Source organism: Protopterus annectens, chromosome 1.part1, assembly GCF_019279795.1.
Source record: "Protopterus annectens isolate FY-2018-M chromosome 1.part1, PAN1.0, whole genome shotgun sequence".
Lineage (NCBI taxonomy): Eukaryota > Metazoa > Chordata > Ceratodontiformes > Protopteridae > Protopterus > Protopterus annectens.
Genome location: NC_056726.1, coordinates 1,586,785,961 through 1,586,811,829, shown reverse-complemented (window position 1 = coordinate 1,586,811,829; position 25,869 = coordinate 1,586,785,961).

The following is a 25,869-nucleotide window of genomic DNA, read 5'->3' as shown; positions in this document are numbered from 1 at the left end:
TGTTTAGTGTTGACCTGTGCCTGACATACGAGGCCATGTCAACCCATATGTCATGTCTATGCTTCACCTACTGTATCTGCATCCCTCAGAACCACAAGGGCAGGTGACATGAACCTTGTCACGGTCATTAATGGGATGTGTTGGAGTGACACATATGTCACCCGGACACTCACAATGCTGTGGATCTACATCACAGTACATGTGAGACAGAGATCCTTCCTAGCCTTGTTCGGGGGTATGTTGTCCATTGGATGGGGGATTGCAGATATAGGCCAGGGATTACATCATTATCACTGCTTGACAGAGGTACAGCAATATCATAAGTATTTTATCTCCGGCACAGAAGGTTGGCAAAGTAATCCTAACTATGGTGTAGGGTTATGGCTGAACTTGGGTCGATGGCCTACCCTGTACCTATGGACGTATGAACCTATATTCATAGTTTGTCCCATTTACACTTGTCTATCCCCTATCCTCTTTCTCAAGTGTATATTTCTGTGGCACGTGATTGTCCTCTGTATTACTTGCAGGTATGCTGTCTACAGTGCACATACGTCACAGTTGATGACAGTGTATCTGTGTCCCTAACACTGTGATACTGAGGACTACCACACATCCTTCACAACATTACATGCATATGTCCATTCTATTCTTCTTTGGCCTATGGGGGGGGTGTTAAGGCAACAATTACACAAGTCCCTGTTTGTGCATGCTTCATGTTGGTGTTTGACCAGCCTCCATTGCAGTCGTGTGTTGGACGGTAGTGTTTCTGTGTGTTTGGCATGTGTTTGTATTGCCGGTACATCTGTGGGAGGTGTGGTTGGCACATGTTCCTCTTTGCAGGGACACCCATCCTGGGGTTTGTGTCATGCATCTGCACTTGGCACGTGCCATATGTCCTGTACTATTCCCACAGTCGTGTATGCCTTCATGCACTACTACTGCGTGTTACTGGCTGTTTGTATGTGGTACACATGGTGATTGTGGTGGTTGGCTTGACCTATTCCCATGCTAGAACATACACATCTGTCAATTACGTTGTTTAAATCAAACTGTAACACTCATTTGTCTTTTCAAAATGACAGTCAATAACACAGGAAGCTCAGATTAACAACGTTTTAATAGTGTGCACCAGGAGGCAAATAACTATGCAGTACAAGTTTAGAGTTTTGTCTTACTCTATACAAGTAACAGCTGTATGAGTATTGTGTTTACAATCATCTTTTGCACACCTTAATGATGTGGTCAGTCACAGGGCATTTACATCACTATAGTCCACAATATTGTATTCCTACAACAGTGCTAAGGTAATGCTTATTAAATGTTTTCCCATGAGGATAGCACAGCCTTGCGAGCCACATAGTCAATTAGAATGTCCTTCGGTAAATTCTGCTCTGTCAAGGTTCCAAGACTGTTCAGATCCGATCGTCACTTCATTTCCTACTAGGTTCCTTTGTCTCTCTGGTGAGCAGCTGTACTCTGTCTTAGATAGAGCTCACAAGGCCATCCTCCTCAGTGGAAGGATGAAAGGTATACCTGTACATACATTTATTATTCTCTAACCCAGCAGATGACTAATGCTGAATGACATACACCTGCTGCACTGGTTACTGCCAGGGTCAGGGTTCGATCACACTGCAGCTACACTACAGGCAATTACATGCATGATAAGTTCTACTGCCATATTGTAAAATAGAATAATATGCATTATACACTATTTGCTTCTAAACTAGCACGTCATATATATGTTTAAATATATATTTTGCTAACATTCTCCCTCCTTTGATTGCTTCTATTCTATCCAGAAACATATACAACATTATTTCATTCCCTAGACTCTTCCTCTCTGGAACGTTTAACTAGGCAAGTCATTTGTTGTACATTTCAGAAAGGATTTCATTTTGTATTAACAAATACCACTACAGGTCTTGATACATAGTCTCGGTTACAGCAACCTCGACAGAGTCCCTGACTAATACTTTCATGCAAAGTATCCATAACAGACACATGCTTCCAATATGAGCAGAACAACACAAATGGCAATCAAGATATTCAGTATGACTGAACCCCATCCACCAAATGGTTTGTGGAAATGGTTCGTCAGTGGGTTTGGGCCTGGTTCCGCCATGGCTGACACCTGCTGTATTACCTCTAGGTGGGCGTTGATATTGTGCTTATGATGTGGTACTTAGACACAGCGGTCTTCTTTGATAAGCGCGCACGTACCAATTCTCGCCGCCAGGGTGCAGTCGTGCGCTATTACATTTTGTGATACAACAGTTCTCATTGCATTCAGTTCATCAGTCACAAGTTCGAGAGCGAAAAGTCACATTGCTCATTCCTCCAACAGGTTTTGACAACTTCCTCTGTTCCCTGATTGATTTCACTACTCCACAAGCTGGGAGTGTTCCAGCCCAGGATATAACGCTGTCACTCAAGTCCATATGAGTCAATGTTCCTTTATCTCTTGCAGAAGAATGATTTTTCAGAACAGCTTCCATTTCACCCACTGGATTAGTAGGTTTCTCGACTGTGTTCCCAGTTCTTCGAGCTATATGTCGTATAGTTCGTTGCACTCCAGAGGCAATTGTGCAGTATGTCATGTGACTGGAGCCAGATAACCCAAAAACAACTGCGGACCAATTCTCAGGTAACCATTGATATGCTTTTTCCCACAGACAAAATAACAATATTCTACTTTACTACTGATGCGGGTTAACTCTGCATGTAACATTTTCCTGTCTATAACAGAGGACTGTTTATACAATTCAGGATGTTTCTGCACATCTTTCCACGTTGTTCTCATGAAGCTTCAATACAAATCATGAATGGTGCTACAACTAGTACTGTGATCTTTGGCTGTTATATGACATTTGTAAGACACAGTTATGTTACAATTGCTCCCACCAACTTGAACTGTATCATGTTTATGAAAACAAACAATTCCTTTTTGTGTAACAGGTAAGTACAGTGCCACTTTGTCCTGTGATCTCACAGAACCTGTATCAAAGTGTAAATATTCACAAGTCTCAATCTATCCCCAAGGGGACAACATACATCGGAAGTCCTCCATATGATGTAGGTATGGCAGTACAAACACAGCAATTTAAAATGTTCATAGTCTGTACATGCACACGCGTCATGCCTAGGTATGTGTTGAAGTTTGGATGCCACTCTGTGGCCAGTTCATCACGTATCACTATTTGTATCTGTGTAGTTATATGCAGGTAAGGTCCCAGCAAATGTAAAGTCAACACAAACATGGTTAATAGGTGTATGATCAGTAGGACAGTAAACCAAATGTCTTTGGGGTTGCTTTGTATTGTTATACAGTCTGGCCCGGGTGATTCTGTCTCTATGGTATATCAGCTACAACATGTAAATCAGACTTGATATCCTTTACCGGTTTGAAAAAGGTGAGGTGAACCCAGGACGACCTCTCCACAAACTTTACTGCAGTAGGCGTTGCCAACAGTACCTGGTACAGACCTTCCCACGTTGGACTCGGCAATTATCTTATTTGGATAACAGTGAAATACACACAGGATACTGGAGTCAGCTATGCGTCCGGCTTCGCTTGCTCTTTATCTGTAAAAGAGTTTAACTGCAAAACAGTGTTATTGGTTAACAATCCTCTCATGTCACTTGCTAATGAGCCATCGACCTCCAGCTCTGCAGGCATGACAGCTTTCCACTGTGGCACATGATATGCCATTCCAAATACTACTTCGAAGGGGGTCAAACACTTTACTTTTGGAACTGTTGTCATGCTCAGCAATGCTAGAGGTAGACAGCAAATGCAACTCATCTGGGTGTCACCCATCAACCTCCTCAACTTATTTCTCGGGATCCCATTGTACCGTGCCACCAGTCATGCTGACTGTGGGTTGTACATGCAATTTTTATTCATGGAAATACCAAATAATCCCCCAGGTTGCTGGATTGTCTGGTTCACAATATGTGTTCTATTGTCACTGTAGCTTCTTTACAGTATGCCAGATCTAGGGATACTTTATTTTACTGGGACCTTTGCCACTGCTGCTGCATCCGGATTCCTGGTTGGGAATGCTTCTACCCATTTTGATAATATATCTATAATCACTAAACAGTATTTCTTCCCTTCACATTTATTCAGCTGTATAAACTCCATACAAATAGTACGGAACGGTTATGGTGGTGTAGGTAAACCCACTCCCTTCGGTTTAAATGCTCCCTGTGCATGATGTTTACTGCAAATATGACACGCTGCTCATGATGTTTGTATGTGGTTCCTAATTCCGTATGTTAGGAATATTCTGTTAACTAACTGTACCATCCCCCCTGTTGAGACATGGCTCTACCCATGGCTCAACAAAGCTGCATATCTGAATACATTAGACGTTAATATTGGCTTTCTCACTGTGGATATGTACAGTCCGTCTTCAAGGATTGCTCCTCGTCATACCCACGTCTGCTTTTCTGCTTTCGTAGTTGATGTTTGCATTGTTTGTAACATTTCTACATCTAGAATGTCTGAGGATTGTCATTCCTCATTCAAAAAGACACTTTCCAACTGTGAGGCTGCTTGTTTTGCAGCTGCATCAGCTCGTGCCTTACCTTTCCTACTGTTATCCTGTTGCTTTGTATGAGCTGCACATTTGCAATTAGCTACTTTAGTGGGTAACTGAATCGAATCTAATGCATTCAAGATCAATTGCGCATGATTAATCGGTTTACCGGTGGATGTTATCATTCCCCTATTCTTCCACTGCTGCTCATAAACATGCACTGTAGAGACAACATACTGACTATCGGTATAAATGTCCACACATCAGTTTTTCGCTAGAGTACAAGCACGTGTTAAAGCTATCGATTCTGCTGCTTGAGCAGACACATTATGCTGCAGGGGTTGGGCTTCTACAATCTCATTATCAATAACTACTGCATAACCTACTTGATTCTTTCCTGTAGGACTCTTTCTACATGATCCGTACACATAAACTGTCACCTCTGCATCATCTAAGAGTATATCAGTGATATCCTGTCTGTGTGGAGTTATTTCCTCCATTTCATATAGGCAACTGTGTGGTGTGCCATACACAGGTGTCGGACGTGACGTTGATAGGTTTAATGTTGTACAACGTTCAATCACCATATGAGGTTGACTCAGGGGTATGGTCAAACAAGACAGATGTCTAGCACGGGTCAGGAATGCTATTTTCTCTTGCAGCAGAATGATCGCAACTGCATGAGACAATCTCACAGTGAGAGGGTGGAATAATAACATTGAGGCCGAGGCCTGTACTGCCATGGGTGCTGCAACAACTGCCTGTACACAATGTGGCACTGACCATGCCACAGTGTCCAACTGCGATGAGTAGTAAGCTATGGGGCATTGCTTACTTCCATGCTGTTGCATCAAGACTGACGTCATATATCCCTGCTTACAATCTACAGTCTGACAACATCTGTTATGATTATTCGGGAGACCTAAAACAGATGTTAAAGCTACCAATCGTTTTAGTCTGCAGAAAGCTGTTTCTGCTACTGGAATCCAGTGTAGTATATGTTGTGCTGCCATAGGTGTATTAAAGATTAAAGCAGACAATAGAGCAGATTCCAAAGCATTGTTTGGTAACCAGCTTCGATAACAGTTAGTCGGCCCAGGAAGGACATCATTCCCTTCTTGGTAGTTGGCTTGGGTGCTTGTGAAATTGCTGCCTTCCTATCGTCATGTAATGTTCTACCCTCCTTGGATACCACATATCCCAGGTACTTGACCTGTATTCTCTGTAATTGCAATTTATGCTTGCTTAATTTATGTCCCTGTTCTGCTGAATATTTCAATAATGCTATTGTATCTTCCCTACATTGCTGCTGGGTAGGGGCCGCAAGCAGAATATCATCCACATAAAGTAGAACTTGACTGGCCCCGGGTGGAGTAAACACCGGAATGTTGCTAGCCATCTCCTGTGCGAATATCGTTGTACTTTCACAGTATCCCTGCGATAGCCGGGTATGGCTGTATCTGTTACCCTGAATGTAAATGCAAAACCATACGGACTATCTGGATGTATAGGTATTGAAAAGGAAGTATAGCTTATATGTACCACGGTAAGATACTTCTGTGGCGGGTTCATAGCATTCAATATAGTGTGTGGGTCTGGCACCATCGGTACCCTAGGTATTATTACATGATTTACAGCTTGTAAATCCTGTACCATCCGACATTCCCCCTTTGCTTTTCTATCAGAAGATACAGGGGTATTGCATGGTGAATAGTGATTACTTTGTAGATGGGGAATTCCCTCTGTGACTTTACAGATATCTTCTGGTTTCCACGGTCTATACACTAAGGGAGTTGGGTCCTGGCCTTCCTGTCCTGCATGAGGGTTCGGTACTTCAATTAATTAACAGATATCCTCACTCTGTTCTAGTGACTCTCTTCTTACTGAGTGTCCCTAGGTATGTTACGAGTTCGAGATGTGGTTTCAATAGCTTCTCTTACATTTGGTCATTGTGATACCTCTGTTGCCACAGGATAACGTGGGGGGGACTAGCCTGCCCTCCCGCTTCATATCCTGGATGTGGTATCGGAGGTGGTAGAGGGGGTGGGGGGGATGTCGCTACTACTGTATTATTATCTTCTTTGTGTACATATGATGCTTTCGCATTTCTAGTGTTCTGTTCCCTTCGGTTCACTACCTCAATCCACCTATGTGCTTGATGGATACCCAATTGTCGCTGTTTTTTCGCCTGCACATCTTAGGGTTGCCACCTTTTCAAATGCACAAAGTGGGACATTAGTGTTAGGAACATGTCATTTTGCAGGGCAAAACATACCCACGGCCAGTACAAAGGACAGCAATTCACTTTTTGCCAGGAGAGCAACCTATTCTTGTAGCATTTGAGTTGCTTATTCTGTTTATTATGATATTTTGGTGTTTCAGATACAAAATAACTGTTTTATGCTACCATTAAAGAAGATATATGAAAAATTTTTGTCCTAAGATATCAGGACATTTGCCATTTGTTCAGTTTGTTTGCAGGACACAACTGGCCAAAGAGGGACTGTCCCTCACAAAGTGGGACAGGTGGTTACCCTAGAACATCTGCATCACATTTTCAGTGATTCCAATGTTTCAGTAACGATATTTTGTCTAATATACCATCAATGTCATATTTATTACCCCATTTTGCAGAATATCTCACATTATGTGCTCTCTGCAACTGCATATACTTCACATCACCCGTCAAACGCGGATCACATGATCTGTTTGTGCACTAATCTCCCATATCCTCTACATGACTGTTACGTAACCCTTCTCTCGTACCACGTGGTATCTCCTTCCCTGTATCCACTGTAGTGTCTACAATGACTATTTACTCTACTCTGTGTTCCCCTGATCTATGTCCAAATTTAAAACTAGTTGGATAGGTCTTCGACCTGCTATCACAACTGTTAACAGAAACACAATGTAGTCTGGTCCCTGATCTACAATAGAGACAAAGAGGCAAACCCTTCTTACCTGAGCCTCCTGTTTATGACTGCACGTTTTCTTCTTGGAATCCAGTTTTCCGCTTTTCAGCCACAGATCAGACAGTGGACAGCCTCTTTACACACAACAATTCAGTCGGAGGTCTTTTCACTCAAGAAGAACCATTTAGGCAAATTCTCCTGCGCAGATGTCTAACCACACATGCACCTGTAGTTTACCAAGGGAATTCCGGCTAAGAAGGACCACAATGTCAAATAAGTTGTTAAAACCAGACTGTAGAAATCAGTAGGCTTTTCTAAGTGACAGTCAATAACACAGGAAGCTCGGGTTCACAACGTTTTAGTAGTGTACACAGGCAGGCAAATAAATATACAGTCCAAGTATGAGAGTTTTGTCTGACTCTATACAGTAAGCAATTTCTTTATATAGTGTTTACAATCAGCTTTTGCCCACCTTACTGACGTGGTCGGTCACAGGGCATTTCCATCACTATGGTCCGCAATATTCTATACATACGAGGGTGCTGAGGTCATGCTTTTAAAATGTTTTCCCATGAGAATAACACAGCCTTGCAACGCACCTGGTCAATTACAGTGTCCTTCTGTAATTGTAGCTGTTTCAAGGACCCTGGACTGTTCCGATACAATAGTCAGTTCATTTCTTAATACGTTCCTTTGTCTCTCTGGTAAGGAGTTGTACTCTATCTTCGATAGAGCTCACAAGGCCATCCTCCTCAGGGGAAGGGAGGATGTTATACATGTACATACATTTATTTTTCTGTAACCCAGCAGATAATTAATGCTGAGAGACATAAGCCTGCTGAACTTCTCTGCATAGCTAATCATCGATGCGGTGGTTCAACAACCCGACTTGTCCACATGTGTACAGTTATGTGCACCGTGGCGTGTGCAAACCTATATGGTTTGGACGGGTACATACCACATGCGGGATGTACACATTCTGCAGACACATTCACATGCAGCCATTTCCATATCTGTACCTGAGGTGGGTTGGTGACATGTGGGGTACATATTTGCCCGCGTGGCACTGCCTAACACAATACTTCTTACCACATTTCAAGTATGCCCATTGTGTGTAGGTGTGTAGCTGCACAAGGATGCTAGCTGGTTTGGGTGCACAGGCGTACATGGGTGGGACTTACATGCTACAGTGGGGCTATTGTGTATTACATCTGCATGCATGGGTTCTGCTTCTGGATATTACACTTAGATATAAGCTAACAGAGGAGCATGCAGTGAGCTAGTATCATTAAAACAATAGTTAATATCTCTTCACCTTCACTAGACAAAGTTAAGTTAAAATCTTTTAATTCTGGTACATAGCATAGTTTGGTATTACTGATGCAGACAGGAGCAGGTGATGCTAAACGCTTGGGGGCATCAGTGGGAGTTGACTGCAGCTTCATCTGGAGAGGTTGTGGTTTTTCACAGGTTATGAGGCCCTCATGAAGACTTCCAGTTAGGTGCACGTGCATTGTGCATTTTCTTAGATATAAGTGAGGGTTTGGCAGGCTTAGCTCTTCATTGGGGCCTTGCAGGTGGCACTGGATGATGGATTCATTCAAGACATTCAGAGGGTGGGTAGGTTATTAAATGTTTAGGTATCTTGGATGATTAACACCTGTTTTTCTTTGCAGATGATGGTGCTTTGAGAGGGATTATGGCTGTTGTCGTACTATGTAATGAGGGCTTATGGTGTCAGTGCATATGTCATAGCAGTTGGTAGTTTGAAGGAGGTGGTATCATCAGGTGATGGAAATTGCTGTAAAGGGTTTGTGCAGCTGGAGCTTCACAGAGTGAGGTTACAGGTAGTGATATATCTTATCTCCTTAGTCATTGCATGATGGTTGGTATGGTATGAGAGTGCTATGGGGACTATTAAGGATAGGATATGGTATGGGTTTGGTGTGGGGACTATTAAGGATAGGCTATGGCATGGGTTTGGTGTAACTGGCGTTAGGTTTAATTGTGGGGATTTTGGGGTCATCAGCAGATGGGGTACAGTCATAACTGGGGTTGGGTTGGATTTGGGAGCTCGATGCCTGATTAGTTAGACAAGTCTGAGGGCAGGAGGGGGGTCTTTTCATTTGTTTTTCTGGGTTAAAGGGTAGGCAGGGGGGGTAATAACATTTTTGTGGAGTTATGCGGTTGAATTCCAGTAAGTTGGGATCCATGTAGTGGAGGGCTGGTTGGCAGCGACAGAGCGGTTAGATTTTGGATGCAGAGCTTTGGGGCACTTGTTGTAATAAAGGCATATGGTATTGCTTTGCCATAGAGATGCAGAGGTAATACAAGGAAAAGAAAGTTTTGGGGGGGGGGTAAAGACTGAAGTTGTAGGTTGGCCAGTTTTCTCAGATCTTTTGGGCAAAGAGTCAAAAGCTGGTACATTGTTTACCATTGTGGTGCCTTGGGATGGGTTTTAGATTTGTTCATGTGAATTAGCATGTGGGTATAAATGTGGTAGGAAGTGTTGGTTTAGGGAGCATATTTGGGGGGGGGGTTGTGTGGTTTCTGCACCTGCATTTTATATTGGCAGTGCTGACACTCCCAAGTGGAATTCCAGACCTACCACAGGACACATTCATCAACTTCCCAGGGTGGAACAAGATGGGAAGCACAGAGGATCATCAGTTGGTGGATTGTATAAGCATTCTTGAGAGGTGATGGTTGCTAAGCCTAGTTTGGTAAGTATTTAACTTGACATGTCAGATTTGTGGTGGTGTGCTGAAAGGTGACTCCAGTGAACTTATAGGCAGGGTGAAGTAGGACTGGTGGTGTTCAAGGGGAGTTAGGGTGGCTGTAAAGGACATAATTATTGTAATATGAGTTTGGGGCATCTTTTGGGGGCATGGGATTGGGTTTTTTTGTTTTTTGGTTATAGGATTAGAAAATGGTTTAAGCGGAGGATTTTGATGCTGTGTGGGGAGTTTTTTTTTTTTGTTTTTTTTGGATTGCAGACTGGCAGGAAGGGAATTTGAGGGAGTGATCTTAATTGTTTAGTTTAGGCTGTTTTCCTCTGTTTGCAAGCAGACATTTATAGGAAAAGTTTAGCTGTTAAGGAAGTGGTTCTTGGTGGTGGTCTGCTGTGTTACTTAAGTACTGTAAACCATTATTTTGGACCACTGGGGTGGGGTGGTAGAAGTAGAGGCAATGGAAATGGGAGGACAGGCAGATTTGGGGGTAGTAGGGAGTTATTTAGGGTTATATGTATTCTGTTTATGGATGATGGTGGTTTTTCATTGTTAGGGGGGCTGCTGCTAAGCAGATGTTTTGAATGTTTCAGTTTAGTTGAGGGAATTGAGGTTATTATTGTTTACAAATAGACTACATTGGTAGATTAAATTGCAAAAGAACATGTACATTTTGTTTTCTTCTACTACATATGCAACTGGAAGCTAAACAGCCCTTATCACATTTTATGGGGATCTTGGGGGATATTTTTGCACTGTTGGTCACATACATGTTAAGAAGACTACTAGATAGTTTCATATGGAAATAAGTAGGGGATGCAGGTAAGATATACTTATATTTAACTTATCTTTCTACAGTGATTACTTGCAACATTTTTAGTGGGTATCATTTTACTTTTGGTGCTTATTGTGGGATTGATTTTGTTGTATGTTGTTGTTTTGGCTGTGAAAGGATTTTATGCATGTGTGTGTGTGTGTGTGTGTGTGTGTGTGTGTGTGTGTGTGTATGTATATATATATATATATATATATATATATATATATATATATATATATATATTATTTATATGCATATATTATATGTGCAGGTAAAGGAGATAGGTCAGTGTAATGGGGGGCAGTTCAAGGAAAAGGGTGCTTTTTGGCATGGGTTAATGTCTTTAAGAAAGTTTGTTGGGTGAGTGTAGTGAATTTACAGTGTTCTTTCTTTTACAGATGCAAGCAGTTGGGGCTGAAAGGAAGTGGAGTTGGAAGGTGATGGATTTGTCGGGGTGGCTGTTCCTGCTGTTCTAAATACACCAGTCACAGGAGATGTTTTGGTCATCAGAGTGGTGTGCAATGTGGTTGTAGAGGGCAGTTAGAATGAGAAAAGCCTAGGAAACTGAGGTGAAAGGTAATGAATTTTGTTGCAGTGGTTGTTCTGGTGTGGTACATATTACAGTTGAATTTACCCTGGTTTGGGATAGTGGGGTTTTGGACATTGCAGATATGCGGGTATTTTAGAGGATAGTTCAGGATTTGGGTACCATGTCTATGAGGGAGGATTAAGAAAGGCATGGTTTGTTGTGCTTCTTTGCAGATGGGGGCTGGTCTTAATGATCTAGCTGGAGTTTAGAAAATGAGTACACCGAATGATGTTTGGCCTTAGGATGGAAGTTTTGGTGAAGAGGGGGAATAGCCTGGTCAGACTGGTGGGCGGAGAAGAGAGACAGGCTTGCTGTCTTCTGCTCCCCTTCTGGTGATGGATGTGCAATTCAATAAGTTTGGAAGGAAAGTGAGTGGTTTCCCTGGTGGACAAGTTAATAAGCAAGATGATCTACTTATATGGATTGTGGTGTAATTCAATAAATTGAAGATGAGTGGGAATGCTACCCCGTTAGTGCAAGGATAAGTGAGCAAGTGGGGGATGCTACTTATTCAAGGGTGAGCAGTACACTGCCCTTATGGGTATTTTATGTACTTCATGGATGTTATTATCACCTGTGTCATGTTTTGGTTGAAATTTATAGTTACTGGTTAACAATCATGCTTATGGAAGTTTAGTAAAGGTTGTCAAATGTCATTCGGTGTTGCGTGTTTATTGAAGTGGAACAGAACAAATGAGGTTTGGAACAGACCCTTTTGTCCTGAGACATCTTCAGTGTGGTGCTAGATACATGGGTTAGGAGGGATTAAAAGAATAAGGGTAGGATAGGGTTAAATGTGAGGAAGGGATGTTAGGAGGAAATGAGGTAAGAATAGGGAGGGGATTAGAGGGTTTTGTCAAGTGTAACTGAAATAGGAGTCACATGTTGGTGTGAACTTGCTACCCTCCCTCTCCCCCCTTTTTTAAATTAGCAGGGATAGTGTGTATTTTAGTGGGGAAGGCAGGGAAGAGGGGCAGGCTTGCTCTCTTCTGTTTCCCCTCTGGTGATGGATGTGCAATTCAATAAGTTTGGAAAGAAAGTGAGCAGTTGCTCTGGTGGATAAGTTAATAAGCAAGCAGAGCTACTTATATGGATGGTGGTGTAATTCAATAAACTGAAGGTGAGCGGGAATGCTGTCTCATTAGTGCAAGGATAAGTGAGCAAGTGGGGCACGCTGCTTATTCAAGGGTGAGCAGTACACTGCCCTTATAGTTATTTTATGTTTTTCATGGATGTTATTATCACCAGTTTCATGTTTTGGTTGAAATTTTTAACTACTGGTTAACAATCATGCTTATGGAAGTTTAATAAAGGTTGTCAAATGTCATTCAGTGTTGTGTGTTTATTGAAGTGCAACAGGACAAACTTTTTTTATTTTTTCCTTAAATATCATCCACCATTCAGACCATTTTTTTATAAAATGTTCTCATAGTAATATGATTTTTACATAACTGTATTACTAATCTCTTTCCTTCTTCATTCCATGTTTTTCTCATTTATCCTTTTTTCCTTTGCCTATTTTGATATATTCCTTGATTTCCTTTATTGCTAGCCATTGCCATACTTCAAGATGATCAGAAAATCCTGTTTCAAATACATCCTCTTCTCCTGTAACTAATCATTCTGAAACTACAAAATTAAATATTTCAATTCTATACATACCCCCTTTTGTAAGTCCATGAATTTTTGTCCCAAAATTTAACTTACCACATCTTGTAACGTCTAATATTTTTCTTATATTATTTCCTTTTTTTATGCTTGTCTCTGAAATCACAATTAAAATCTCCTGTTATTGTAACATTCATAAAATCTTATGGAATAGCATTTCCTTTTCCTACAATTGGTATGATTATATAATATCATAATTCTATATACATGTTCTTTCCATTTTAAATCTACAGTGGTTAATATTCCCATTTTTGCTAAAGTTACATCTAATATCTTTACTGTATATCTACAGAATACAGCTATCGCAGAACATCTCTAATTTCCCAAATTCCAAATAGTCTTTCATCTCCATAGTTTGTAATCTTTCTTTATTTGCTAAAAATCTTATGTTTTCTAATATAATTACATCTACATCACACTGAGGATTCAATAAAATCCATGTAGGCATAGTGTAAAGCCTACATAGAAGGTACCATGGCCATGTATGCAGAACCCCTTGGTAGCACGCCATGCATATTAATAAAGGCACGTTACTGAGGGAGAGCCACGTAACACAGTCATTAAATCAGTGTAGGGAGTGTGTTACTGTGTCCGGAGATGAGTACGCACTCTCTGCACTGTCAAAGTGCCTGATATCAACGTAGGCATATGTAATAAAAACTTTAATTTTTTTCGTGTGTGTTTGCACGTTTGCATGCAGCAATGGACATGTGCCAGACATCTAAATATAGAAACCAAATGAATTTAATTATGAATGCAAAGGTCAAGTTTAAGGATAGCTGAGTGGGTTTGCATGGTGCTGCATGGTGCTTAGTAGTGCTTAAACATAGCAGAGAGGTGTATGTAAAAGTATAGCAGAATTCTACATGTCCATGTAGCCAAAGGGTTAGAGTGATAGCTTTACGTGGAGTAGATGCAGGGTTTGAATACACAGATAATTAAGCATTTATTTTGCAAATACAAATTATGCCAATTAATTTTAAATCTTGCTTTGCTGCACTCAGCTAAGTTCTGCTAAGCACAGCTAAGCCCTGCCAAGCACTGCTTAAACAAGGAATGTTTTAGCACCACTTAGCCAGTTTGCGCATTGCTAAGTGGTGCTTAGCACTGCTTAGCAATCTCGTTTAAGCATTGCCTAGCCTAGCTAAGCTGGTTTGCACACTGCTAAGCATTGCTAAGCATTGCCAGTTTAAGCAGTGCTCAGTTTAGTCCAGCATTGAAGTCCTGCATTTTTAAAAATTGCCCAATGGCAGTCAAGGGTGGGTAAACAGGCTTATTTAAGTGCAATATGCAAGAATACAGCCATAACCTGTTGGAGTTTGATCTTGGCAGGAACTATGGCAGGAGTTGGAAAGGGTGCATGTTTCTGGGTGCAGTGGTGTGGCATTCTGGAGTCTAGAGCCATGGTTGGACTCCTTGTAAAAGACCATGTTGTCCAGCTGCTGCAGGGCCAGTTCCAGGGATCAGACTACAAGGAGGAGGCCTGGGATCTGCTGGCACATGATCTCACCAGTGCAACTGCTATCCTCCACACAGGTGAGCAGGTGTGTCATTATTATGATGACCTGAAGCATCATAAGGGGGATCTCTTTGCCACCTGGGTCCAATATGCTCGGGTTAAGAATGCCAGACAAGTTGGAAGTACTGTTTGCATTGTTTTATCAATACCTAATATTAATGTTTGATAGACAGGTATGCATAATAGTGTGTTTCTCTCCCCACAGCTGCAGATGAGAGAGATCACAACCTAGAAACCCATGCAGGGCACCTGGCCAGGTTGCACTGTGAGTGTGGTGAGTACAGATGTATCTTGCAATCTATAGTCATATAAACAAGAAAGATTAAATTAGTAACTGCCAGTAAGTAGATTCAGTTTTGATTGTACTGCAATGAATGTGGCCATAGACCTGCACTAAAATAAGTGATTAATGCCAGGCACAGCTCAATAAAGATGAAAGCCTGAAATCTGATAATGTTAAGGAAATAAAGTCTCTGCTGCATTAATAATGTTAAGGAAATAAAGTTTCTACTGCATTCATTGTGGAATTACAGCTGTATTGCAATGCCTGCATTATATGAGCTTCAATAAAGACTGGTAAGATATACAAATCACTGCATGAAGTCACCCATAATAAAGCTGTGTTGTGCAATATTTGTGTATTTTATGCTGTTGGTCATGAAATCAAATATTACACTTGCTGCAAACTAAAAACACAAAGAACACCAATAAGTGACTGAAGGTTAGCTAATAAAGAAAGTGTTCTGATAAATTGTAGATGTGGAGCAGTACTACAACATATAATGCATTATGATATTTGTTATGCTCTAAGATCAAAAGCAATAATAGGAATGCCCAAGGAATGTTGTGTATATCAGGATTGTATTGTGTTAACCATTGCATTTCAGCTATATGCCTTCCTGCTCTTAGGTACGCTGTTGCAGGCAAGTATGAAACTGTAATAGCTGTAGACTGCAAATATACCATCTGTAACTGTATATGTGTGAGGCAGCCAACCCAACACTCTGGTATGGTTTGTACACATCACTGATATTCCCACTCACTAGGGGTTAATTGTCTACACCTGCATTCCATGCATTAATGCACAGTCCATCTACTATCTCTGTCATGCATGAATCTCATGCATGTGTGTTCAAGTGTCACAACAGTATTTTATAACACTCTACCTCTATTACCTGGGTATATTTTGTACCAGGTGAGCTCTAGGCACATATCAGCCAATCAATATGTAGCAGTAGCTCAGTTTGATAAATGCTAGGTCTGATGTACATTTTGTCACACACAGACGAGGGTTCGAATCCAGTAACAAGTCCTACTAAATATTATTGAAGAAGTTATGCAATGTTAACAGATGTTCTCCCCACAGGAATTACAGGTAAATAAATGGTTATAGTATCCATTAAAATGGATTAATAATTTCTGTGTTCAGTTGTATCAAAAGTGTTAAAAGCTCAGCAATGTGATAAAGCTTCAGAAAATAAAAGCAATAAGTGCAATACTAATAAAAGTTAATACAATAAATAAAAGATGTAATCTTGGTATGGCTGGATTCCTGGTTTGTCTGTGAATGTCTGCTGACAGTCTCACTCCATGCCTGCCAAGGATGGCATAGGTTAATAGGTTCATAGGTAGGTACTAGGCTATTGGCCCAAAGGCCTAAGTAAGCCTAGCCAATAAGGTTCCCTGGCTTACACCACCCAAGAAAGTTAAATTCCTGTGCCCCTGTCAAGCAGACCCACAGAAGTGATCACCAGGGTGTTTTTGCTATTTTCCATCCACTCATCAAGATCTTTCTTGAAGAGTGCTAATGAGGAACTTTGCTTGACATAGATGGGTAGCTTGTTCCAGGTATAGGAAGTCTCTGGGACAGGAATCTATCCCCCCAGCATGTCCAGTTTATTGTGGTGACAAAGTTTAGGTCCCTAGAGCGTGTAGCTTAGAGGGATTGGTATTTCTTTAGGTGTAGCATGTCCAACAGCTCTGGGTTTAACATAGCTTTATATGTTAGGCAGAGATCTCCTTGGAGTAGGAGATATGCTACAGAGTAAAGCTGGAGTTTTTTGAGACGGTCAGTATAGGGCATCTGTTTGCTGGGGTGTCTTCTGTGTGGAGTCTGCATGTCCTCCCTGTGGTCGCTTGAATTTCCTCCGGGTGCTCCGGTTTCCTCCCACATCCCAAAGACATGCAGTATGTGAATTGGACACTCTAAATTGGCCCTAGGTGTGTGTGTGTGTGTGTGTGTGTGTGTGTGTGTGTGTGTGTGTGTGTGTGTGTGTGTGTGTGTGTGTGTGTGTGTGTGTGTGCCTTCTGTGGAAGGTTGGGCACTGGGCTGGCAACTCGACACCATAAAACTCCACTGCCAATCATGAGCGGACAACTGATCCGCTTTGGTGACCCCTAACTGGGAAAAGCCGAAAGAAAAAGAAGAAGTGTAGGGCATCTGTTTGAGGCCAGTAATCCTCTTTGTGAGGTACTTCCCTAGCTTTTCCAGCTCCTCAAGATGTCTTGTGAGATACATTCCAAAGTGGCATTGTACTCTTATAATGGGTCTAATGAGTGCTGAGTAGAGGGAAATGATTACCTCTTTTTTCCTGGATGAGAACCCTTTTGTGATGAGGTGTGCCACATAGAAGGATTTCCTGACTACTGTGGCAATGTGATTATCAAAGGAGAGACTACAGTCCACCTGGGTCCCAAGGTCTCTTATCACACATTTGGCATTAAGTAGACTACCGTTTATGTGGTAGTTCATGGGTACAGAGTTATTACCATAGGGGATGACAGTGCACTTTTTGGAATTGAGCTTAAGGCCATGCCTCTGACACCAGGCATCTGTATGAGTGAAGCCCTTCTGTAGGATGTCCATATCATTTGGGGACTCGACTATGGCTCCTAGTTTGCAGTCATCTGCAAACTTCATTAGCCAGAGGCCTTCTGTGTTAGCCTGTACTTTAGAGAAGTAGATAACAAGCAGGAGAGGTCCCAGGACAGAACTCTGTGGTACTCTACTTGTCACTGGTTTGAAGTCAGATTTAGAGTCTGTAACTTTTACAGTGTGGGTTCTGTCCATGAGCCATTTGCAACCCATCTTGTGAAGTAGGGATTTATACCTAGTTTAGTGAGTTTAGCTATAATTCCAGAATGAGGGATGGTGTTGATAGCTTTGGTGAGGTCAAGATAGGCTGTGTGTACCACCTTACTCTTGTCCCCGGCTTTGGTGACTGCTTCAAAGAAGTTGATCAGGTTCAGAAGGCATGATCTGCCTTTCACAACTGGGTGGGGTTAAGCTTTTGGAGATTACCAATGTCTTTGTTTATGAGTTCCATGATGATACGTTCCATGGCCTTGCAGACCAGGCTCAGCAGGCTAATAGGGCAATAGCTCGCCAGATCAGAGGTGGCTCCCCCTTTGTGGAATGGGATAACTGTTGCTGTGCACCATTCAGTGGGCAAAAAGCCTGATGTGAGACTATGATTGAACATGGTGCTTAGGTGGGGAGCCAGTTCATTCTGAAGTTCATGTAAAACACAGCCTGGGATGTTGTCCGGTCCCATGGATACTGTGTTTTTGGTTTTAGAGAGTGCAGCTTTTACCTGCATAGATGTGATTACAGGCACTGTGCATTCTTCCAGTATAGATATGGGCCCTTTATGGGGTGAGAGAGGGGTAAAGTTAGCACTGAACCTATCTGCCAGGATGTTGGCAATATCAGTTGGTTCTGTAATTGTCGTGCTGTTGTGCTGTAACTCAAAGCAGATAGTCATAAAGTCTCTGTAGTGTGCATGATACATGTCTCTCAAATGCTACGCTCTCATGGACTGTGATCACTGTTGCCTAATCCCTCAGTCACAGATCTATCATCGACATGATTTATGTCAATAGCACAGTCACACTACATCAGTCCACAGTACACCTTGGTAGTCATATATGTCTCCATGACATGTAATAGTCCCCTGTAATTGGGTATCTGTAGGTGTTACAGCTTGGCCCATACTGTATCATGCAGATAGCTTGAGAGATATGTACATGCTACAGCAGCTATAGGGCATTTGTATACATAAAGTAAGGAGAGACCTGTAGAGTATATAAGAGTACTGCTGCAAACAATATAGCCTATACTGGTATTAATGGACTGTATTTCTCTTTCCCCTCACCCCTTATCTGCATCATATTTTATTATTGTTATACATCAGTTATGGTTTACTATTAACATGTGTTGTTCTGAAAATGTTATGTTGGGCTTTGTGTTTTATTATTGTCATGTATTATAATGGTTGCATAATAGCATACCTTGTTGAATTATCTATGTTGTTGGCCTAATGCCATAACTGTCATGCTGTTACTATACTCACTGTTATCTCACTTATTGCTGTGTTCCATATGCTATGCAATGTTATGTTACTGTGTTATTTGCAATGTTCTGGCATGCTGTTATAACTCACTAAATGTTCTGTTCATTAATAACCTATATGCTTTGAAATATCTCAACACCATAGCTCGACTGGGTAGATGGTTCCTGGTGATCTGTTTACCCTACCTCAGCCGGCCATGGTGCAGGGTCTCAAACTGGTGCTGCCCCCTCCTCTGGCTCTGCACCACCTATGGGTGGAACTGCCTCAGGGAATGGGGCCCATCCCTGTGTGAGCATGGATGGAAGGAGTTTGTCACCCAGCAGCAGCTACCGGGGATGGTGTGCAGGATCATGGCTATGAGGACTGCCTGCACCAGATTGAGGGCAAACTGGCCAACCTGAAGGGGCAAGGTGGCCCAAGTGCCCAGCCCCCAGCACAGCCACCTTTGGGATATTGAAGGAGCAGTCTTAACTGCCCATGGGTGGGGAGCTCAGTCTCATTTCTGATGACTGGGGGCACATGGCTCTCTGATTCCACAACACCCACCCCGTCCAAGGTGTTTACCCCCTTCATGTGTCACACACCACCCCTATATGCTGTCTTGTTTGTCTTGTCTGTTTGCAAATGCAACCTCTCCTACCAAACTTACCTGTCCCACAAATAAATATCACCCTATACGTAGCTCTCCATTTCACACCCGTATCCACTGGACACATGTAATCATTTCATGAATCAATCAACACATTTATTTTGACCTCAGAGGCTCCAAATTTCAAATTCTCTACAACCTGCACAGCTGTTGCTGTAGAAGAAATAGAGAACTATGGTTCTTTCTTACATCCATCCTGCACATCCCTACCTGCCTTTCAGTATGTTTTTCCATCTGCTTGCCCCCATTTTGGCTCACCATGCAAAAACATGAAAACCTGCTTAAAAACACTTAAAAGTGCCTTAAACATCTTCTGTTTTTCTGACCCTGTTAGGCACATTTGCAAAAACAATCACCCCTGCCAAGACACGAACCCAGGCCCTGTCAACTACAGCATAGTGTATTAGCCCAAGAGGCCACTCAGCTCTGAAGTGAAATGGGTATTTCCATAAACATATCCTGATGGCCAGCGACACACTGCTTGTACATATAATGAGAAAATTGCCAGTGTACATGGGACTGTGATGCAGACACCAAACCAGTACACATCCATATAAATAATGATGGATGTACGTGAGGCCTGGGATAGCAGGTATAGCTGTCAACTGCACAGACTGTTGCAGAATATCCACAGTTGTGCCACCTATACTTTTGGTACAGTTGTCACAAAACCTTTCTGTGCACTAAAGCACTGACAAGTCAGTGCAGATTGAGGTTAGAAATTCATGACAGACAGTTCAGTGTGACACGTCATGCCCATCCGAACACACATGCTAATGCAAATCCTGTGTAACAGACTGTATGGATGCACATGTATCTTGCAAATACAGCTGCTGCATTATTGACTCAGTAGTTCTGTCTGTTAAATCCGTAGTATACTGTACATTTTGCAACCCACAGTCCTGGGTTCAAATCCAGTGTGTTGCACTTCAATTACATGCTTGTGAATACAACAAATAATGACTGAGTCCTGCAATTTTAACCAAAACAGGGTGCTGCTACTGCATTCACTGCTACCCATGTTAGCATATGGAAGGCCTGTAGGTAGGAACACACTGCACAAATATGTATAGGCTACCTATATGTTGCCTAACACTCTTTGATTGGCACTGTTACATAACATATGTACCTTAAGCACATATCTCACCTGGACTGCTATGAGTACGGTCACCCTGGCTCTGCTGTAGCAACAGAGCTGACACTGCTCCCTCACTGACATGTACAGCTTGCTATCTTCCAATATGTTCACACTCCCCAGTATGAGTCTTGGGCAAAAAGCAGCAGCTGCAGCCTGCAACATATGCAGCAGTATGTTCAACTACCCACTACAGACATACCATACCTCATAACCCCCTAGAACAAGGGATCCACACATCACCCATACATGAAGGGGCTGGGGGGGCAAAGGTCAAGCAACAGGGACATGTGTCACAGTCTACCTCTACAAACATACTCAACTGATAGATCAGCATCTTCTCCAGCAGCATGCATATTCTGATGTGTATGATGTATGACACTAACATCTATCTTCCACCTTACTAACCTCAACCCACACTGCTTAACCCTGAACTGCCATATAATCAGCAAGTCATTTGACAATGGCAAAACATAGCATGCAAAGCTGTGGATGTACCACATAAATCCTAACAGTGGACAGTATTTGTACCTACCCTCTGAAATGCTGTAGTTTCAACACCTCAGTAATGTCCTTCTCAAAGTCCAGGAAAGGGGCCAAGACCTACATGAAGGCCTTAAATATTTATTTATTTTTATTTATTTTATTTTGCATTTGTTGACCAGGATAATCTAATTGGATTTATGTCCATTTTCAGTAGAGTCCTAGGGAGATAAACTCCAAGGGATTACCAGACTACTAACATACAGGTATTAGTTGTTATACAGTTAAATACTACAGATTTTAAACAGTTCAGAAATCTTCACAGTTTATACAAAAAACATGTTACAAGCATTAGATAAGATATTTTAGACTTTATGTACAAGACTTCATTAGTAACTAGAAAGTAATTGTTAAACAAATGCATACTTCAAGTTTCAACAGTTCAGCAATGCTCACAGTTTAAACAATATTTGCTGCCTGCCTTAGGTAGGAGGCTTTAGAATTATATGCAGAAGAATTTAACTAGGTATTTAAATTATCTCTATTAGGATAAGATATGTTTTTGCCAAGGATAGGCCTTGATCTAAAAAGACACAGATAGAGCAAGAGAGGGTATTTGGGATATAGTATGAGATTAGTCTGGATTTGTACAGGGACAGAACCAATGGATTTTAAGATAGAGTTTCAGATTGTGTTTAAAAGTGTAAATGAAGACAGTGATGTAAGTTTATGGGGGAGTTGGTTCCAATACTTTCCAACTGCACTTGAGAACAGAGCATCTCCTGCCACGTTATTAGATTTACATGTTGATACAAGTAGTTTATTAGATGAGCGTAAAGTTGAAAGACACTCTTGTACCATGTCATTGGCTAATGAAAGTGCAACCCAGCTTCTGCATGCAATTAGCAAGTCTGAGCCAAGGATTGGTGCACAGGCAATCACCTGTTATTGAGCATTATCTACAAAAGGTAAGCAGCTGCCAGGTCTGTGACTGGCTTTACCAAGCCAGACTGAGATTACAGATGCATTTTTCTTCAAGATTTCTGCACAAAAGGAATACAGCACTTTACCAGGTATGTAATACAAGTCCCCATCTAATGGGACACAGATGGGAGATACAGTTATGGGGAATAGGGACTACAACAGTAGGCCTCTAGTACATCTGTGGGAATGACATGTTGCTGATAGTTTGCTGTTCAAAAGCTACAAGAATGCCTTTCAACTCTGCCTGTTGTGACTTAAATCACAGCTGTGGCCCTCTCACTCCCTCCTACACTGATTGGCTCCTCTCTGAATGCTGCTGGATTGTGTGTTAGACATAGTGACAGTAGGTAATGGTGGACACAGATGGCATATCACATGATGCACTGCCATTCAGCTCCTCTCACTCTGTGAATGTCACACAGGAATATTTCAGCCATTGTAGTGGTGTCCTTGACTGTCCCTGATGTACTCTGTCTTGGTCACTGTTTTGTTGACATCTCATCACTTGACAGCTATGGCTACCATACCTGGCATCCAATACGGCAGGACTGCAGGTCATAGCCATTAGTAGTGGGGGGACACAGGCCCAACCTCAGCAACAGAGTGTACATATTGATCATACAAAGTAAGGATATGAATAAAGTAACAGATATTACTGCAGCATAAATGTTTTCTGAGGGTTCTGGTGTGTGACAGCCAGATTCTTCACATTCTAAAAACAACCAACAATTATTGCCCAACTGTTTGCCAGACATTCACATGTTTCTGGCAAAGGGACCATATATATTAGGCACACATACATATTCCACAAGCATCTGTGTACTGGAGAAGTAGGACACCTACAGGGAATATACCCTACAGCACATTTGCATTACTTTCTGCCATTGTGGCACATGGATATTGCTGGATTATCCCCATATACTTATAATAACACACACCTATTTGTCGAACAGGTGGCTGTCTAACATGATACTGGGACATTGCCCATAGGGGACACAACACAGTAGATGGCACTGATAGGAGTGTAGACATTCAGCATACTCCATCATGGCACACAGGGACATAACTGGTATTGCTACTATGTTGCTGATAGCCACATACATATTGTTTTGACAGATGGCAGGGTATGACGTGTGAGGCAGCAGTGGATACTGCAGGCCAATTTGGATGTGCAGGGTGTGTATATAATGGAGAGCAACATATGTGGTCCTGTGATTTGTTCCCCAATTCTTGTCTTTCAGAAAGGATGTATAGATAGAGGCACCTGCCATTTTCAGCTGTAGAAAATGATGTCATCCTGGATGGCCTCAGACTGCATTATGACATTCTGCTCTACAGGACTCACCAGAATTGTGAGCAGTATTCTGCACTGCGGGCTGACCTTGTCACAGCAGTCAAATGCATAGGTCTACAGGCCAGAAGCTATGACCAGGCCTGCCACAGGGCAATGGACATAGTAAATGCTGCACAGCAAAGGGCCACTGCTATGGCCAGGGACCATGCTGCCACTGGTGGTGTGCCTGCAGCAGTAGAAACACTCTCAGCCAAAGAGGAATTCCTGGCAATCCTGGGATCAACCACCATCTCGATCGTGGAGGTGGGTGCTACAGCATCCACAATAGAGGAGCCTCCAGGTAAGCCTCCTGTGTTCATCACTGTAATACTGTATCAGTCATTTTGGCAGCCTCTGCATACCAGTACACAGATGTCAGGTCAATCTGCATTGGGGGGGGGTGTTTGTAAGGCACATTTGTTCACACATAGTCAGAATGTCAGCAATGTAGGCAGTATCACAGTACCTACTGTACATGTTGCTATATGCACATCTTATCCTGTAACAATGCCACATTTGTTATTGCTGACAATACCTCTTCCTTACATTTCCATAGGTGCATCAGGTGGGGATAGAGTCCAATGTCCTGTACCCAGTGAGTGTAATACTGATTTTGTATGGATCATATATATACCCTAAGAATGTTAAGGGCTGCCATTTTACTGTATACACAACTGATATGCTTAGCCAGAGTACACTACTTGTATGTTCATTTTCAGAGGGGTTAACCGAATTGCATTGAATTGGTAATCATATGTATGTGTAGGAGCTGTAACATATTTGCACATATTTTTGTGAAGGTCCATGCAGTCTGCTACACAGCGGGCAATAGTATGCTGAAGACAGGTGCACTGTGTTTTTGGTGTATGTCTATCACCTACACTAACATATCACTTATCTCACAGGTGTATAGTAGTGACAGCATTAACCGGATGTAGCTGCAGTGTATGTGGTTTACTTGGTTTTCTTGTCTGTGTATGTTGTAGTCTGTTTGTGTGTTGTGCATGGGATCAGAAATAAGATGCAGTATGTTTAATGCAGTTGTGGCACCTCAACTGTATGTGTGTAAATGTGGATCACCATACATAATAGTGCAGGTAGTAATGTACTTATTTTGTCTTCCTCCTCACAGCTGACCATGGGAGTTGGGGTCTGTCCCACTCAAAACATGATGGCAGTGTGTCATCAGACTCTGATGATGATGGTGGCCATAGTGAAGCACAGGTGGGGTTGTTGGGGGCTGAATCTGCCCCAAGGGTTGACATACCACTTCCTCACCTCTTTTGTCCCTGCACACAGTCAGTATGCCCACACATACCCAGTCCCCTGCAGCCACAGATATCAGACAGAGTGTGGTGATATCGAACAGGAGAGTGTTACGACAATGGCATCAGTGGGTGTAGACACTGGCCATAGCCAGAGAGCTGGTGAAGTCCCACACAGGCAGATGGAGAGGGCTGCTCAAAGGAAGACTGCTGCCCATTCACCACCTGTCACATGTGTCACATCACGGGTCACCCAATGCATGTTTCAGTCCATCATAGAGGCACAGGCACATTCTGAATGTGACACCAGACAGATGCTCGGGATCATGGATGCATCACTGTCTGACATCCATGACTCCCTCCACCACATTGGTGATGCCATGCATTGTTTCACTGATGTAGTGGGCAGATGATGAGGTGAGACATTGTCTGTCCTTGACTGCACATTGTCTGTGCTAGAATATGTGGTGGGAGTAGGGCATCAGACATGTGGACATAGATCAGCAACAACATCTGCTGAGAGTCCATTTGGCCATGCACACTCATGCTCCTGTAGTGGTGGCAGTACCTCCAGCACTAGAGAAGGGAGGATGCTGTCCAAACCACAATGTGGCAGGCCATTGGCACATGGTCCTGGGTGATCCCGTGAGGGACACGGGCCCAGCAGACACCAGTCCTCCTCAGCGACTAGTACCGCATCTGACCCTGGGCATGGTGGTGCCAGTTCCACTCCTGGCAGAGCCAGTTCCCCCTGTTCATGGCCAGAGAATGTAAACTGTCCATTTGGCCATGTATGGTCCACAACTGTCCAGCATACCCACGTTTAGGGCTAGCACATGGATTGCCTGTGTACTTGCACACATTCATACATCACTGTCACATGCAGG